Source organism: Lepisosteus platostomus, chromosome 15, assembly GCF_059453375.1.
Source record: "Lepisosteus platostomus isolate fLepPlt1 chromosome 15, fLepPlt1.hap1, whole genome shotgun sequence".
In the NCBI taxonomy this organism is placed as follows: Eukaryota; Metazoa; Chordata; class Actinopteri; order Semionotiformes; family Lepisosteidae; genus Lepisosteus; species Lepisosteus platostomus.
In genome coordinates, this window is record NC_142625.1 from 6562633 (window position 1) to 6580204 (window position 17572).

Genomic DNA, 17572 nt, shown 5'->3' on the forward strand with positions numbered 1-17572 from the left:
TCCCCTTCCATTGTCCCAGGTGTGGTGTGCGACATTCTGGAATCCGTCCTGCAGGCCGAAATCTGCAATCATAGACCGCAACATGTGGGCACCCTCACCTTGTGAGTCCCCCAGGTCGATGATAAAATCCCCACCGATGATCAGCTCCCTGTTCGTGTACAGCAGGGGCTCCAGATCTTTCAGGAAGGAGCCCTGCTACCGCCTGTCTGCCGGAACGTACACACCAATCAGCCTGGTCCGCACCCCGTGCCGGGTCCTGTCGACCACCAGCAGGCGCCCGGGGACCACAGAGCTGACCACCTGTGCCGCAAACCCTGGGGAACCACACAGGATGCCCATGCTAGAGGAGTACGCTCCACCACGAGGGCCTCTTTGTCCACTCCTTCTGGTAAGCAATCACATCGTCATGGTCCTTCAGATGGGTCTCCTGCAAAAAGCAAATATCCAAATACCTTTGGGACAAGTATCGGAAAACTCCAGTTCGATTTTCCCGGTTTCGCAGACCCCTCACATTAGCCGTAGCCACTGTGAAGGTCATAGCTGCTCCGGGGGACTGTCACTCTCCATACCCCTGCTGGAGCTAGAGCTGGATGGATGCTCTGCCCCTGCTGAACTGACCGAACTGTTGGTGTCTGTCTCTTCAATGAAGGCGACCGAAGAGATTGGACTCAAGGCGACCTCCATGTCGGAGACGAGATCGGGAACAAATCCGGGGCCGTGACCGGGACCGGGGCCGCGGTCAGGGTCGGGGTCGGGGTCGGGGGGAGGGGGATCGGGATAAGGGTTGGGGCTGGAGCCCGGGTCAGGGTCGTGCCGGAGTGAATAATCGCGGTCCAGGGTGGCGACCTGGCACGTTACCACGGGGCTCCCATCACCTGAAAGGCACTGCACAACGGAGAAGGGGCCCCATGCCACAACTCTGTCTCCCTGCCTAGGGGGGAGGGAGTCTGCGGTGTCTCCCAGTTTCTGGTCGTCCTGTGTCGACTCTGGTACTGCTCCCTCCTCCATCTCTTCCTGGTCTGCCGTCACCTCCTGCTCTGGCGCCGTCACCTGAGCTGCTACCATCTCCGGGACCAGCTCTACCTCCTCGTAGTACTCCCTAGACCTCTTCTTCTTGTCGCCCGTCTCCGTCTGTCCCTTGCCCGCCTGCGACCTCTTCCTGGGTTTCTTCTTCAGCACGGGCATGTGGTGTGTCACCCCCTCCTCCTCACTTGGCCCTGGTGCTGCGGGTGGTCCTGCGTCCGCTGGGGCAGGTGTAGCTTTCACAACATCCGCCCAGCTCCCTACAACCTCATCTTCTACCCGTGATGGTCCCTCCTGTGGGTCGTCTTCGCCCTCCTCTTGTTGTCTCCCCTTTCCCTTCTCCTTCCCTTTCCGTCTTGGCCTTACTACTACCGTCCATTCGGTGTCCTTCCCGGCTTCTCCAGGGACTCCTCCACCACCATCCTGACGTTCATCCTCGCTGTCCCCCGCCTCACTGCCTTCTGACTCCGTCTCTCCCACTGCCAGGCCTGTTCCGTCATGGATGGCTCTGGCCAACTCGGCGTTCCTGAGAAGGCAGTTGCGGTACAAATGGCCAGAATTGCCACACAAGGAACACTTTTTAACAGGGCAGTTACGTGCCTGATGGCCCCGCTGATGGCACTTCCTGCATTCCGTCGCGTTGCACTCGGCCTCCCGATGCCCGGACTCCCGACACTTACGACAGAACGGCGGCTGATTCCCATAGAAAAGGTACCCCCTACCTGGACTGATCGCGAAAGTGGCAGGCGGGTGGGCAAACCCATCCCTGCTTCTGTTGTCTGGCCACAACTCAATGTGGTACTGCCTCTTCCCCGTCCAAACCTTGTACAAGTCCATGATAATCCTTGGTGGCGCCAACACGTCGACGTAACAGCGGAGAAAGGTCGTGACGTCACTATCAGGGACGAAAGGGTCAAACATATGTAGAATTACTGACCTTTCATTGTTGTTCTGTAACCCCACACACTTATTATTTGCCAGCCTGCCACTTTCCATAGCCTTCGCGATCTTCTCCGAAGCGCTGCGATGTCCTTTTTCCTCCACGAAAGAGAGATCCATGTAGCGCTGCACCTGATTCCCCTGCAAGCACTTGATCTCCGTCACATCCAGGTTCAAATACGTCCCTCCCCGGCATCTCTCCATCTGCCTTCCAAATGAAGCGTCCTCGCTGCCCCGGGGTCCGCAGCCATCATTGCACAGCTTTTTCGGCTGCCGAAGCAGCCTACTCACCAAACCCGGGGTCTGTAAGCTTCCAAACGTCCAATCCAAAGAAATGAGATCCAAAACCGTCGTCCAGGCACAATCCAAGGTCCAAAACCGACAAATCCAGCAACGTAGTCTCCTCCAGGCGGTGTCCTCTCCGGTCTTCTCTTCAAGGTCTTTTGATGTTCCCTCAGCTGCGGTCAAGCCACATACTAAGGATCGCAGCCAAAAGGCTGAGAAACGATGCCCGACGCCGGCCTTGGGCGGGCACGCGGCTGGCGTGCAGTGGCGCAGGCCGACGCCTCATGAGCCCGGTCCGCACGCGGCTGCCGGCCACCCGGACTCCGCTCTCCCCCTCTTTTGCCTGCCTGCTTGCTCGCCTGCCTGCCTCCCTGGAAAAAGGATGAAAAAACGAAGTTTTTTGGAGGGAAAATGCACGGGAGCCGAAAAGGGGGCCGGCCTGCTTGCCGAGAGAGTCGAGACGCGGGAAAGTGCACAGAGGGAGCATGGGAACGGAGACAGGAGACAGGAGACAGGAGACAGGAGACAGGAGACAGGAGACAGGAGACAGGAGACAGGAGACAGGAGACAGGAGACAGGAGACAGGAGACAGGAGACAGGAGACGTCTGTCTTTTCACCGCTGAGAGAAGGTAGTGCACCGCTCCCGGAGGCGCTGCAATACCGGGCCGATGCGTGGAGAGGACGGAGCAAGCTCCTGATCCAGCTCCCTGTTCCAAAAATCAGTTTAATATGTGGTCCCCGGATGGGGGACGTATCAGATATTAAACAATAAGAACAGATTTTTTTTATAAGTAAAACAGGACAGAAAATTAAAAATCACCCCACCCATTTACAGTCCAACAAACAGATCCCCCCAAAAATCCTCAACACCATGTGATCAAGTTCTTCCAACGTTCTTTCGCCGCAGAAAAACCCCAACGATAAATGTCCCACCGGATTCTCCTTCCGATGTCCGCTCTAACCTTCTGGAGCGGCCTGATGGCCGGTGCTTCCACTCCATGTTTCACCAGGTCATCTCTGGCCTCCCACATGTAGAGCTTGACCAAACTGATCAGCGATAAGATCAGAAACTCCCTGTTCCATGCAGGGGCTCTGTCTATGCCCTTCATGATGGTATCCCAGATCGGGGTGGTGTCCAGGCCGGCTTGCGATAAAACCTTCCTGCTTGCCCCAAACTCTCTACGCGAAACAGCATTCCCAAAAGACATGCCGGACTGTCTCCTCACCTGTACAGCCTCGTCGTGGGTGTTGGCTCTTCTTGGACAAGCCGTGAGCGTACATGACGGCCCTGACCGATAACCGACCCCATACGCCGAGCTAATTCAGATCCTTTAGCCTGTTGTCCAAATCCCTGGGCTGGATCTGCTGCCAGATTGTAGTAGATACACCAAGAATTGCTGGCCTGTCCACCGTTTTCACCAGCTTATACAGTAGCCGATGGTCCAAAGGTACCGTTCCCTGCTGTGCTTCTTGGTGCATCCTCAGCCACTGCACTGCATGACGATAATACAGCGGAAGACGCTCGGCTTTCGGGGTTGTGTGTGTCCATTCCTTCAGGAGCCGCATAATTGCTGCAAACCACAAACCTACAAAACGACTGCACAGGTGCAGTGGATTGGTGTTCAAAATCGGGCAGAGAGACGAGACAAAGACACAGTCCAGCTTTACCGGGAGGTCAGGGATTCCTCTTCCTCCATCGCTGATCGGCTTGTACATTTCCGTCCTCTTCAGGCGCTCATAGGTGTTCCCCCACACAAAGGCAAAAATCATCCGGACCAGCTCCTTCCGACTCCGGACAGGCAGGGGGTAAATCCTGCCAGGTGGAGTAACAGAGGCAGAATCTCAATTTTCAGCACCAGCGCTTTACCCACCCAAGTGAGGGACCTCTTCTGCCAGAGGCCCAGCTTCTGATTAACTTCCCGAAACCTGGCTCCCCAGTTCAGCCCTGAGGGGTCTTCTGTGTGAAACAGAACCCCCAAGACCTTTACTGGGTCCGATGTCTGCGTCAGCCCGTATGTTGTTCTCACACCGCATGGCCAAGTCCTGAAAAGCTTCACAATGCTCTTGGTTCTATTCAAGAGAGCGCAGGTGCCGCTAGAAAATTCCTCCACAATACTTAGCACTCTTCCCAGGCTCCGCTCCATTCCCAGGAAGAGTGTGATGTCGTCTGCATATGCAGCAATCTTCGCCTCCTGTCCTCCTCCACCTGGCACCTTGATCCAGACCACCTCTGGATCCCTTCGCAGCTGGTCCAGCAGGAGCTCTATATAAATTACATATAGGAGCGGGGAAAGAGGGCAGCCCTGTCGCACACCACACTTAACTGGGACGCCTTCACCTACCATGCCATTAAGACACACCCAGGATTCCACGTTCTTGTACAGCATCCTGACCCAGGTCACGAACGTGTCAGGCAAACCTTCTCCAATTACTCAAGTCTGTCTTGTCCCCCTTCTTGAAGATGAGCATCACCACACCAATCTTCATGGTATATCCCAATTCACCATGATCCAGGACCTCATTGAGGACTTGCTCGAGGATGGATTCCAGCTGCCCCCAAAAGGTCCTGTAAAATTCTGTCGGTAGGCCGTCAATCCCGGGAACAGTGCCCTTCTTCAGTCTGAATACTGCTGCCCTAAGCTCTGCTCCGGACACTGCCCCCTCCAGGGCAGCGGTGTTACCTACCACCTTCTCCACACCAGACAAAAGCCTGTTCTTCTCCGGCTTCTCCGAGAACAATGATGCGTAGAATCCTGTGGCACGCTCCAGCATCCCGGCTGTGTCTGTGACTACAGTGCCATCCTCCCTCCTAATTCTGACAAAAAGGTTCTTCTCCTGTTGGCACTTAACGGAGCTGAAAAACTGAGGTGAGCAGCGCTCCGCCCCCTCCCTCCAGATACCCCTCAGTCGAAAAAGGAAGCCTTTGGCCCACTGTAGCCACTTGTCTCTGAACAGGTCCCGAATCTGATGCGCTCTTACCTCGTCAAAGGTACCCCCCCGGTTAAACCTTGTGTGCAGCGTTTCCAGCTCCCTCTGGAGCCTTGCACACTGGTGCTCCTCCAAGCTGCGCCGGATCTTACAGTATTTCTTCGATGTCACGACAAACGCACGCTTGTAGGATTCCCACCAGTGCACGGCCGACCTGAAAAATTTCCTTCTCCTTCCATAATCTTCAAGCACTGCTTTAATCTGCCTCTGGTATTTCGCCTCCTGAAGGACTTGCCGATTCAGTTTCCAATAACTGGCACGATGCCGAGGTTCATCAACACCAAAGGCAGCCACTAACACAAGGTGATCTGTAAACCAGGTGGGGATCACCTGCCTGCTCAGAGTTGTCCCTTTTGTGGTGGTAAAGATGTAGTCCAAGCGCCGCAGAAGGCCTCTCCCGTTACTCCAGGTGTGGTGTGCGACTCCATGAAAACCATCCGTCAGTTTAAAATCGGCAATCAGGGTCGGGAGCAGGTGCACCCCTTCACCCTGTGTGTCCCCCAAATCGATATTAAAGTTGCCTCCGATGATCAGCTCCCTGTTGGTGCACATCAAGGGCTCCAAATCCCGTAGGAAGGAGCCCTGCAGACGCCTGTCTGCTGGTGCGTAGACGCCAATAAATCTCAGTTTAATCCCTCTACATACTCCATCCACCACCAGCAGGCGCCCTGGAATCACAGGGCTGACCACCTGGGTGACAAAATCTGGGTTACCACACAGAATACCGACACCAGAGGAGTTTATCCCCCACACACACCACCACGATTGTCCCCTGGACCATGCTTTTTTAAAATCGACGACATCTTCTGCATCCTTCAGATGAACCTCTTGCAGGAAGCAGATGTGGAACTGCCTCTGACTCAGGTCTCGGAAAACCGCCAACCTCTTCTCCAAGTTCCGCAGACCTCTCACATTGGCGGTTACCATTGTGATGTTCATGGCGGCTCTAGAGGGTTTCCTTCCGTACCCTCTCCGCTACTGAGCTCCGAAGAGCTCATGATCGCCACCTGGCCTGGAGTACTTCCATCCCCAGGGGATTTGAAGGATTCGTAGGCCTCCATCATACTCATCGGACTCAACTCCATAGCCACCTGGACTGATGTTCCCGGTTGATAAAATGTCATAGGGCTGCCCTCCACTGACTGGTCTTGAAGCACAGACAAAGGTGGTCTGTCCCCCTGTCCAGGGGGCAGAGATGTTCCGGATCCCTCCACCTCCAGTTCGTCATCGCCTTTACCCAGTCCCGTATGTTCAGTAACCTCTGTAGCCTCCACCATCTCCTCGTCTGGCTCTTTATCCGGCTCTCTGTCCGACTCCTCGTTGAACAACTCCATAGACTCCTTACCCGGCTCCTTGTCCAGCTCCTTACTCGACTCTTCGCCGAACTCCGCGCCAGACTCCACGCCGGACCCCTTCACTTCCGGTATTTTCTTCCTCCGATGTTTCCCCGCCTTCGGCTTCTTCTTCCCCACCGTTGAACCCTGTTCTCCTTTTCCTACCCTCTGCCGTTTCTGGAGCACCTTTCGTGGAAGAGGCGTCATGCTTCCCTCCTCTGCTCCGTCCTTCCGTGCCAAAACCAGTGGCAGTCCTTTCCCTGCACCCAGCAGCCCTGGCTGCCCATCTCTCACGACACTAGCGTAACTCTGTGTTTGACCGTCCCCCGCTCCTACTGCCCTTCCTGTAGAGTCAAGCTCCTGACCAGCCTCCCTGACCTGCGCCAAGACCTTCTGATACCTTTTCCCACGGGTGGCTCCCTCTCCAGACCGTGCGTGGCGTTGCTGCCCCTCCTCTTCTCCACTGTCTTCTCCACTGTCTTCACCTGCTAATTTCTCACAACCATAAAAAGCCTTGTAAAACTCTGGTTTCCTGTGGACACAGGCCCGATATAGATGGTCTACCATCCCACACAGAGAGCACTCCTTTACGGGGCACTGCCGGGTGGGGTGATCCCGAGACCGACATCTTGTGCACTCTTGAGTTTTACATTCATGTGCTTCATGCCCATTCTGACGACACTTGCGACAAAAAGCCGGTATAATACAGATACCCCCTACCTGTACCAATTGAAAAGGTCCCCAGAGGATTTGCAAATCCATCTTCAGACCGTGGTGACTCTAAGAGAAGGACCTGATATCGGTGCTTCCCACCCCAAACATTCTTGGTGTCCCTGATCTTCACGGGCTCTCCTATCACCGTGACATATCGTGCCAAAAAGGTGCTTACATCCCTGTCCGGGACGAAGGGATCAAACATATGCACAACAGTCACCCGACGATTTTCCTTCTCCAATCCGGTACATTCATAAATCGCCAATTTTTCCTTATTTGAAGGTACAACACATTCCTCAGTCGCTCTTCTGTGTGAAATCCACAGCCATACCCTTGTTGCAGTTCTCATATAACAGATTCAAACGCTCCTGCAGTAATCTTCCTTCCTGTTTTTCCTGCACCTGCCTCTCCATACAATATTCCCTTGTGACTCTCTGGATCTGTCGTTTAACCAAATCCCACCACCTTAAAGAGGAAGACTGCTCACCTCTTTCTGCCCACAACCTCTCCAGTTTCCCTTTTATTAAATTCCTGTAAGCCGCATCTTCTAATATCTCAATGTTTAGCTTCCAACACCCCTTACCAAAATTGGAGCCTAAACCAGTTATTTCAACCCTTACGAGGTCATGGTCAGAATGCCAAAAGGGTAATACAGACACACTCGATTTTTAAGAACTTTATTTTCTTTTCACAAGAAAATACAGGACATCACAAATCAGAAAGCTTTACATTAATATACATACTTAAAACAGTATATATGATCACATCTCATTACATTTTAACACGGTAACAGTTACATAGCAACAATTTTCTTTTTTTCTGGTGCAAATCACATTCTTTACTTAAACATGATAATGTTTTTCACAGTTTCTTGAGATATTGACCTATGCTCTCTATTTCCCACAGATTTTCTGCTTCCTCCCTCCCTTCTCTCCACAGATCTCTGAGGTAATAGTTCTCTCGGGTGATGAACAGGGCCAGGCTACCTGCTGCCTTGACTGGGATCTCGATGCCTTTGAACAGCCCCGTGTTCCTCACTCTCCACAGGGCGTCTTTCCCACTGTTCACCACGGCCCAGATCCTGTCAAACACGTCAGGAGGAAGTTTGACAGGAGAGATGCCGTATATGACGAAAGCAGCGGTCAGGGTAAATTGGGGCGAGAGAGCCTGCAACCAATCTTCAAACTGTGCCCAGAAGGCCTTAGCAAAAAAGCAGGACCACAGGAGATGGGTCACAGTCTCCTCCTCGCCACAGCCCACCCTAACGCAGCAAGGGCTGGGGGTGAGGCCCCTATGGTACAAGAAAGTTCGTACCGGTAAGCACTGGTGGACGACACTGCAGGCTAAATCTCTGTGAATGCTGCACAGAAATTTAGAGGATGTGTGTTTCCACACCTTCCTTGTTTGGGCTGATGTTAAAATGCCCACAGGGGTCTGCCTATTGTTCTGGGGTGCAACGAAATCTTCCAGTTTTTGGACGCTGACATCTCGGAGGGGAATATGGCCAATTGGGTGAGATCTTAGAAAACTTTTAACTGTCCCATAAATTGCAGGGCATGTGTCAGAGAGTGGGACGTCCAGCTTGGGTCTGACACCCCACACTCTGAACACCTCCCTACCTACCCAGAGCCTGGAAAAATAAGTCCAGGTACGCGCTGCAGGTGCTGTTGCAAAGCCTCTCAGCACAGAGGCCAGGAAAATGCACAGCAGCTTCGTAGCAATATCTGGGACAGACTTCCCCCCTGAGGGTAGCGGCCTGTACATTATTTCCCTTCTGAGTCTTTCCTGCTTCCCACCCCATAGAAATTGAAACATCAATCTCCTCGGCACCGCCGCAACACGGTGTGGGATTGGGAAGGTAGAAGCCAGAAAATTCAAGACAGGCAAGAGCTCGGCTTTGATGACCAGCACCTTCCCTGTCATGGTGAGGTCTCGGTCCTTCCATTGCATCAGTTTTTTGTTTAAGATTGGCAATTTGTTCTGCCAATTCACTGTTCCCATCTCTTCTCCAAAATACACCCCCAGGACCTTAATTCTCTTCTCTTGCAGCCTGAGATCATGTCCTTCTTTTGGCTCCCTCCAGTTCTGATAAAAAATCTCACTCTTAGATTTGTTAATTTTTGCAGAGGAAGCCAAAGAGAACCGATCACAGCACTGCAGAGCTCTGCTAATTGAGGCATTGTCAGAGAGGAGCAGGGTGACGTCATCCATGTATAGAGATGTCTTTACCTCTCCTCCCCCACTTCCAGGCACTGGTATCTTATTAATGGCCTGATCCTGGCGCAAGGCACAGGCTAAGGGCTCCATAGCAAAAACGAATAACAAGGGGGATAATGGGCAGCCCTGCCTCATCCCTGAACAGACTTCAAAGGGGCGTGATCTATTGCCATTAACCATTACTCTGCTGTTGCTACCTGTGTACAGCAGGTTAATCCACTTTCTCATGATGGGGCCAAACTTCATGTGCTCAAGTACCGATGTTAAGTACTGCCGGTTTAGGCGGTCAAAGGCCTTTTCTAGGTCTACACCTAAAATGCACAGAGGGAGGGAGCGATCCTCTGAGTACAGACAGACATCCCTCAACAAGGCCAGGTTGTCGCTCATCAGGCGTCCTGCTATCCCACAAGTCTGTTCTTTCCCTACCAGTGAGGCCACTACATTTTGTAGGCGCAGGAAAAGGGCTTTGGACAGGATCTTAGTGTCCACGCCTAACAGGCTGAGGGGTCTCCAGTTCTTTATGTCATTCTTTGCTCCTTTCTTTAACAAGAGAGAGATAGTGCCTTCTCTTAAGGAGTCAGGCAGCAATTCTGTCTTATAGCTTTCCTCGAATAGGAGCAGTAGCGGATCCTGAAGCAGATCCCAAAAGGTGCAATAAAATTCTTTAGGGAGCCCGTCAGCACCCGGAGTTTTCTCTTTCTGTAAGATCTCCATAGCCTGTCTCAGCTCTTCTACTGTCAAATCCCTCTCAAGTACTTCCCTATCTTCTTCACTCAAACTGTTTTCTAGCTTTGAGGTAAAAAAATGAATTTCTTCATCCTTTACCTCTGTAGAGCTGTACAGTCTTGAGTAGAAGGCCTCGGTGCAGGAGAGAATAGCACTCGGCTCTGTTCTCTCTCGTCCCTCCTCATCAACTACACTTACCATGACAGACTTGGCGCCTACCACTTTCCTGAAAAAGAAGCGAGTACACTTCTCATTTTCTTCCAAGAACTGCACTCTGCTTCTTAAAAGCACTCCTCGACTACTTTCTTCGGCTATGCTCCGGATGTCCTTTTTTAAAAGGGTGATATCCTCGAGCGCATCGAAGCCACTGTGCAGCATCGTGTAGAGACGCTGCAGCTGCCTCTGTTTCCTGGCTAGCACTCCTCTCCGTCTGGCAGCAGCCTTCCTTCCCTCAGCCATGAAAAAGGCCTTTGTCCTCACCTTCACCTCCTCCCACCACTCTCCTACTGACCCGTACAGACACTGCAAGGACAGCCACTGTGATAGTTTCTCCTTGTAGCGGGATACTACCCCCTCGTTAGCTTTGTGTTGAGTCTAGCAGCTTTGTGTTGAGTTTCCAGAGGCCTGGGCCAAAGACAGTCCCGCCCTGGAGTTCCACTCTACACCCTAAAGCCTGATGATCTGAGAAGAAGACAGGCTGAAGAGTGACCCCAACAACTTTCACTCTCTCTGAGACAAAGCAATAGTCAATTCTGGAGCTGCTATTCCTCCCTGACTATGTATATCCTGCTGTTGTGGGATATATACATCTATATGTGTCTGAGAGTTTAAAGTCTTGAACTAAGTTTTATAGGGCCAGTGAGCTGGAATCCAATTTTATCAGAGAGCTAGACTGCCTGTCTGTGTGCTCTAAGATACAATTAAAATCCCCTCCCACTATCACGTCTGTGCTACATAAAAATAGGGGAAAGAGTGCCTTGAGTAGCTCCACCCTTCCTCCCACGTCAGTAGGACAATACACATTGATTAGCCGCAGGTTAACGGTCCCCCATTCCACATCCACACACAGCAACCTGCCATCTATGACCCTCTGAATACATTTCAATTTGAATGCCCATCCTTTGAAAAGAATGGCCACGCCAGAGGCTCTGTTGTTATTGTCCCCTGACCAAACAGAAGGCCCTTTATCCCACCTATCTTCAAAGCTTTTATACCTCTCTTGATAGGCTAAAGCACACTCCTGCAACATCAACACATCTCCCTCTCTCTGCTGGAGGTAATCAAAGACAGACTGGCATTTAACTCTGTCATTGATACCTCTGGTGTTAAGAGAAATTATGTTTAGAGCCATATTACATAAGAAAGTGGAACCAGTCTTTACAAAACACATTTCTCTTCTGTCTCACCTGTTACCTTCTTCTTTATCTTTTTCTTCTTACCAATTTCCTGCCAGCCATCCTCTGAATGAGCCTTCATCAGGGTGGCAGCAGTAAAAGCATTCACGGAGTCCATTTCAAGGAAGGGGGTAGAGGGAGGGGTGGAGGGGTTCCAGCTGTCCCCATCGCCATGCTCTCCTTCCTCCTCGCTCGGGGAGAAAACAGAGTCATTTTTCCTTTTCCTCAAGTCCAGCTCCTGGGAGCACTGAGGGGAAAGGGGTGCAGCCGATGCACCAGTCTCCTCTTCCCCCTCACCCACCAGCTGCTGCAGATCCTCCGTGATGGACTGGATGGAGGAGAGGAGGGCATCTGTAGCACTTGCAGAGTCTGAGAAAAGCAGCTCCGCTGAATCCTGGGTATCCTCGCTGGACCCGCTCCACCGGGGGGCCCCACACTGGCCCTCGTTCTGAGGAGCAGGAGTCGGGGAGGGGTCCTCGCTGTTCTCGGGGGTTTTCAAACCCTCGTGCTTGTCTGGTGCAGTCTGTGGTTGTGGGGGCGTAGTGGATTTCTCTTCCACCGGCCCCGGAGCCACAGCAGGACTGATCCTGGCTGGAGGCTGAGACTCTTTGTCCAACAAGGGTTCTTTGTTTGACTTGTTGTTTGCTTTGGCTTTTCGGGCCAGTTTGGCTGAAACAAGCACTGCCTCATCCTTTCTCATTTTGAGTTTATTGGCGTAGGCGTGAGGGCAGTTCTTAAAAACGTGTCCTTCCGAGCCACATAAATTGCACTTTGGCAGCATTGAACAGTCAGAGGCTAAATGTCCCTGTTTGCCACAGGTCTTGCAGCATTTCACAGTGCAGGACGATGCCAGGTGTCCCACAGCACCACAGCGCCGACACACCTTTGGTTGTCCCACATAAAAAACATAGCCATTGCAGGCGCCCAGCCGGATTGTAGAGGGCAGGTGCCTTAAGCCTCCATTTACATTGTCCGGTAGCAAGCGAACCTCGAATTTCCTTGCTCCTGTTTTTATACCGTCAACATCTCTAACCTCAGTTCCATGGTGGACGGTGCAGTACTGGTTAAGCCAGGTGTGAATGTCCTCCGTCTTTGCCAGTTCCGAGAACATAACAACATGCACCGTTTTCCTCTCTCTCTGTGTCAGAGGCTGCAAGTTGATCTTCTCTAGGGCAGGAACTTTCCCTCTTTTTGCCTCAAACACATCCACACATTGTTCAAACAGAGAATAGGTAGCAAAAACAACCTCAAATGCTTTCTGACCTGGGAGAGCGAAGATGAAATCCAAGTGCCGAGGTTCAAAGCCAAGTTCCTTCTGCAACACTTTTCTGCTGAACTGCATACGATCCATGAAGAGGTCATCCAAAAGCTCAAAACGCACAGCATTCTTGCGGGATCCAAATGTTGCCATTTCGTGAACTTTAAAACAAACACTGCTTCCACAAAACAAGAAAACAATACAACAACTCCACCAAAGACAGACCCGTCAAAAAATTCGGGCCATGTCACAGAGTCTGTTTCCATGTCCCATCTGCATAGCCTAACAAACTTGGAAGGTATTCCCGCTTCAAACCAGACTTCCACAGGCGTTCTACCTAACAAACTTCCTCTCGCAAAGGCGCTTCATCTACAGTTACGTTTGGCCCTGGAGAGCAGGAGGACGCCGCCAGCACATCTTGGAAATTAGGTATGGAGATTGTAATCTCTTTGTGTATATCTGTTCCGATGGGTACTGAGCTGTCTGTTTCTGGTTCCATCTCCATCTCCTCTGTACTCCGTCCTGCCTTCCTACTAGAGACTTCTTCCGGCTCCAAATTCTTCCTTTTACCTTTGTGTTTTGTCATAAGCTGTTCTGACTCTGTTTCTTCCACCTTATCAGCCCAGCTTATTCCTCCAACCGCCGCCTTCATCACCTCCAAGCCAGATGGGCCCCCTGTTCCTACGTCTTTCACTCCACTTACAGTGAGTTCAGACTCACTGTTTCAGCAATGACGTCTTTCTGAGCCTCTCCCCTTCCAGCCTCTGTACTAGCCTCCGTATCCATGCTACCCTCCTCCTTCAATCCACCTTGATAACCGTCTTCAGGAGCACGTGAAACTGATCCTGCATCCTGTAAGACCGCCGCAAAACTCTTCTTCCTCTGGGAGCAATCCCTGAACATATGCCCCACACCTCCACACAAATTACATTTAACATCTTCAGTACAGTGCGCAGCCGAGTGCCCCACACCCTCACATTTCCAACACACCACATCATGGCAATTGACCACGTTATGGCCTGGCTTTCCACAACGCGGACACACGGCGGGCTGTCCATAATAATAGCAATAACCCCTGTTAGAACCTATCAGAAGGGACACTGGGGGGTGCAGAAGACCATTGGGAGCTTTCACGTCTGCCCGAAATTGCACCCTGTAGCGCCTTTGCCCTGTCCAATACCTCTTCTTATCCATTATCTTCTCTCCCACACCTTGTATATCCACAAAGTGCTTTAAATAACAAACGATATCCTCCTCCGGCACGTACAGGTTGAACATGGCTACGGTTAATGTCAAACAAGGGCTCAATAATATAGTCCGAAAAAGGCTTCGCAGTCTGTTTCCCATTTGCAGTACTCCAAACCTTCTGAACTAAATCCTCCGAAATTAGTGACAAATCAAAGATCTTACCAGGGAAATCCTGTAAGCAGTAGACGTCCTCTGGTCGTAGCTGTAGGGCTGTCTGCACCACCTCCTCCTCGAAGACGTCCCTGGAATCCAAATCCTTCTTCGTTCCCTCGTTCCGCAGCACCAACCTCACAAAATGCCGGACTCTCCCCTCTCGAGATCTCGCAGCTCCATCCATAGTAGCAAAGGTCCTGGCCAGAAAGCTCCGCCAAATAAGAAAAAAAAACAGGAAAAAACTCCTGGGGACGATCCCTCCTCTCTCTTTCTTCTGACTAGAATCAAAGCTGCGGACAGGCCACACACTTGATCCTAGCCAAAAGGCCGAGAAGCGATGCCCCTAAAGGTGCGGACTGACACGCGGGCGTTCCGCGGGCGTACAGTGGCGCAGGCCGACTCCTCTGGAGCCCGGGACCTGCGCAGCTGCTGGCCTCCCTGCAGCCAGAGGCCTGCCGCCGGACTCTGCTCCCCCTCTCTCTTGCCTGCCTGCCTGCCTTCCTGCCAGTCCCGGGCGGGGGCCCTGCTCTTTGATCTTCTGTCAACGGCCCGACAACGACCGCAGCCGCAGGGGGCGCCAGCCGCCCAGCCTCCTTAGCTTAGGCCCCTCCCACTGGCAGCAGCTGTGCCCAGCCAGCTGCAAGCGAAAGCGGAGCGCCAGCACCTGCAGGCAGGAGCAAGGGGCAGCTCTCTCTCGGGAGGGAGGGACGGGGACGCGCGCACGCACACACGCCTGCCTGCCTGCCGAAAAAAAAGAAAGATAAGGTGGATATACTACGTTTTTTGGAGGGAAAATGCCCAGCTGTCGAAAGGGGCCCGTCTGCAGGGACGGGGACGAACACACGCACACGCACACGCAAGCAAGCCACGCCTGCCTCCCTGGGAAAAGGCTGAAAAACCTAAGTTTTTTGGAGAGAAAACGCACGGGAGCCGAAAAGGGGGCCGGCCTGCTTGCCCAGAGAGTCGAGACGCGGGAAAGCGCACAGAGGGAGCACGGGAACGGAGACGGAGATGGGGAGGGGGAGAGAGAGACAGACACAGAGACACACAGATGGACGAGAGACGAGACCGGAGAAGAAGAGCTCCAGTCCACCTCGCTTGCTTGCTCGCTCGCTAGCTAGCTACGTCTGTCTTTTCACCGCTGAGAGAAGGTGGTGCACCGCTCCCGGAGGCGCTGCAATACCGGGCCGATGCGTGGAGAGGACGGAGCAAGCTCCTGATCCAGCTCCCTGTTCCAAAAATCCGTTTAATATGTGGTCCCCCGATGGGGGACGTATCAGATATTAAACTGATAAGAACAGATACAACACTTGATCTTAGCCAAAAGGCCGAGAAGCGATGCCCCTAAAGGAGCGGACCAACGCGCGGGCGTTCCGCTGGCGCACAGTAGCGCAATTCTTTAGACAATCCATCAATCCCTGGCACTTTCCCACTTTTCATACCTTTAAGGGCTACCTCCATCTCTGATAAAGAGACTGGACCGGACAAGTCTCCAGCCTCTGGCACCTTGGTAAGACCACTACAGAAAGCTGAAGGTGCCGACCTCGTCACACGCTTCTGAAACAGCAGAGTATAAAAAGACTCAACCGTGTCAATTAAACCTTTGGGTGATCTCACCAGCTTTCCATCGGCCGCATATAACTCGGAGATTGCCCTCTATTTCTGCTGCTGCTTCACCTGGCTAAAGAAGTAAGCAGAACATGTCTCTGTCTCTTCTGTATACCTATCTTGGAGGCCGATCAGGTACTTCCTCGCTGCTTCAATGTAAAAATCTTTCAGCCTGGCTCTTGCCTGAGCCGCACCCGCTACACCAAATCCTTCCCTTTGTTAAACTGAACATAATACTCTTCTAAATTACGCTGCAGTCTGCGGTGCTCTCTCTTCCTCAGACTGCTTTTATGTTTACAATAAGCTATGGTGAAGGTCTTGATCTTTACCTTGAGGTAATCCCACCATGCTCTCAGACTCGGATAGAGTGGTTTCAGATCAAACCAACTTTGGATCAGGGCTCTTACTGCAGAGCAAAACTTAGCATCTCCCAGTATGGACACGTTTAGTTTCTAATACCCAGGCCCGAAGGAAGGGTTACCATCATTTACCTTTACCCAAAGCATGTCATGATCAGTAAGGAAAGAGGGGACAATACCTGCATCTACCACGGCTAGAGAGCTCTCCAAAAACACATAATCCAGCCATCTCACACACCCTCGGCTATTCCTCCATGTTGCCCCAGAAACCCTGGGAAAAAGGGATCTGAAGCCATCTGCCAAACAAAAGTGCTTCACCAAATCCCGCAAGGCGGTGGCACTGAAATCAGTGTCAGTGTCCAAGTCAACATTACAATCACCACAAAGAAAAACAAAACGGTTAGTAATACACAAAGGTTCGAGAGAGGCAAAGAAATCTTTCCTCTCTAATCTCTGCGAGGGAGCATAAATACATATGAACCTATATTTCTTGTCATACCTATCAGCATCTAGCACCAACACCCTCCCCGGTATCCCAACAAAACTATTCACCACACACAGGCTGTTGTCATTTAGTAAGATACCCACCCCTGCAGAATGCGCACTCCTAATTCCCTATACTGACTGACCACAATGCCAGTCAATGGAAAAATTTTTAGAGTCCACACTGTCTCACACATGAGCTTCCTGTAGGAAAAAAAACTGAACACCGAAGGCTGCGTAAAGATTGAAAGATTGCCAATCTCTTAAGGTGCTTTCTCAAGCCCCTGACATTCGCCGAGCAGACGGTGAGTCATGTGTACATGTTAGTGTTGTCAGCACCCGGGGATCCTGCAAAAGGCACCTCGTTCTGAAGTTTGTCCATTAAGAAGTCCAAGCCGTAATAGTCAGGACTTTGCAACGGTGAGAAGAGGGAGTCCGGCAGCAGTCCTGGAGACAGTACCTGGCCTCCACTGCACTCTGACCACTGGTAGCTGGTGCCAGGAGGAGTGTCAACATCAGACCCATCAGGCCCTCCCTGCTCAGTTTCCATCTCGAGAGCGGTGCCAGCTCTCTTAGATTCATCATCATCCACCGAAAGATTGTCTCCTGCTCCTGCCTCTTCTTGCTGCCCTCTTCCCTTTCTCCTCCTTCTTTCCTTCTCCATCTCCGTTTTCTTTCTCTTTCTAGACTCCAGCTGCTCTCCCCCGCTGCCCTCAGTGGGAGCCTGGTCTGCAGCGGGGTCTGTGGGAACCGGCCTCTTACCTTGCACTTGGCCCCGAGGTCCATCAGCCACAGGCCCGGAGGCAACCGGGAGATCCTCTCCCACGCCTCCAGATGGTGCC

The 17572-nt window shown here is 52.1% G+C and overlaps 2 non-coding genes across 2 annotated transcripts; both read right to left on the bottom strand.

The window, feature by feature from the left end:
- Window positions 1-2875: 2875 nt before the first annotated feature.
- Window positions 2876-3062, bottom strand: LOC148647788 (U2 spliceosomal RNA). Its single transcript, XR_015927170.1, has one exon. It is a non-coding gene; the product is annotated as a U2 spliceosomal RNA (small nuclear RNA).
- Window positions 3063-15429: 12367 nt separating this feature from the next.
- LOC148647789 (U2 spliceosomal RNA) lies at window positions 15430-15620 on the bottom strand. The gene has a single exon (XR_015927500.1). It is a non-coding gene; the product is annotated as a U2 spliceosomal RNA (small nuclear RNA).
- Between the last annotated feature and the right edge of the window lie 1952 nt (window positions 15621-17572).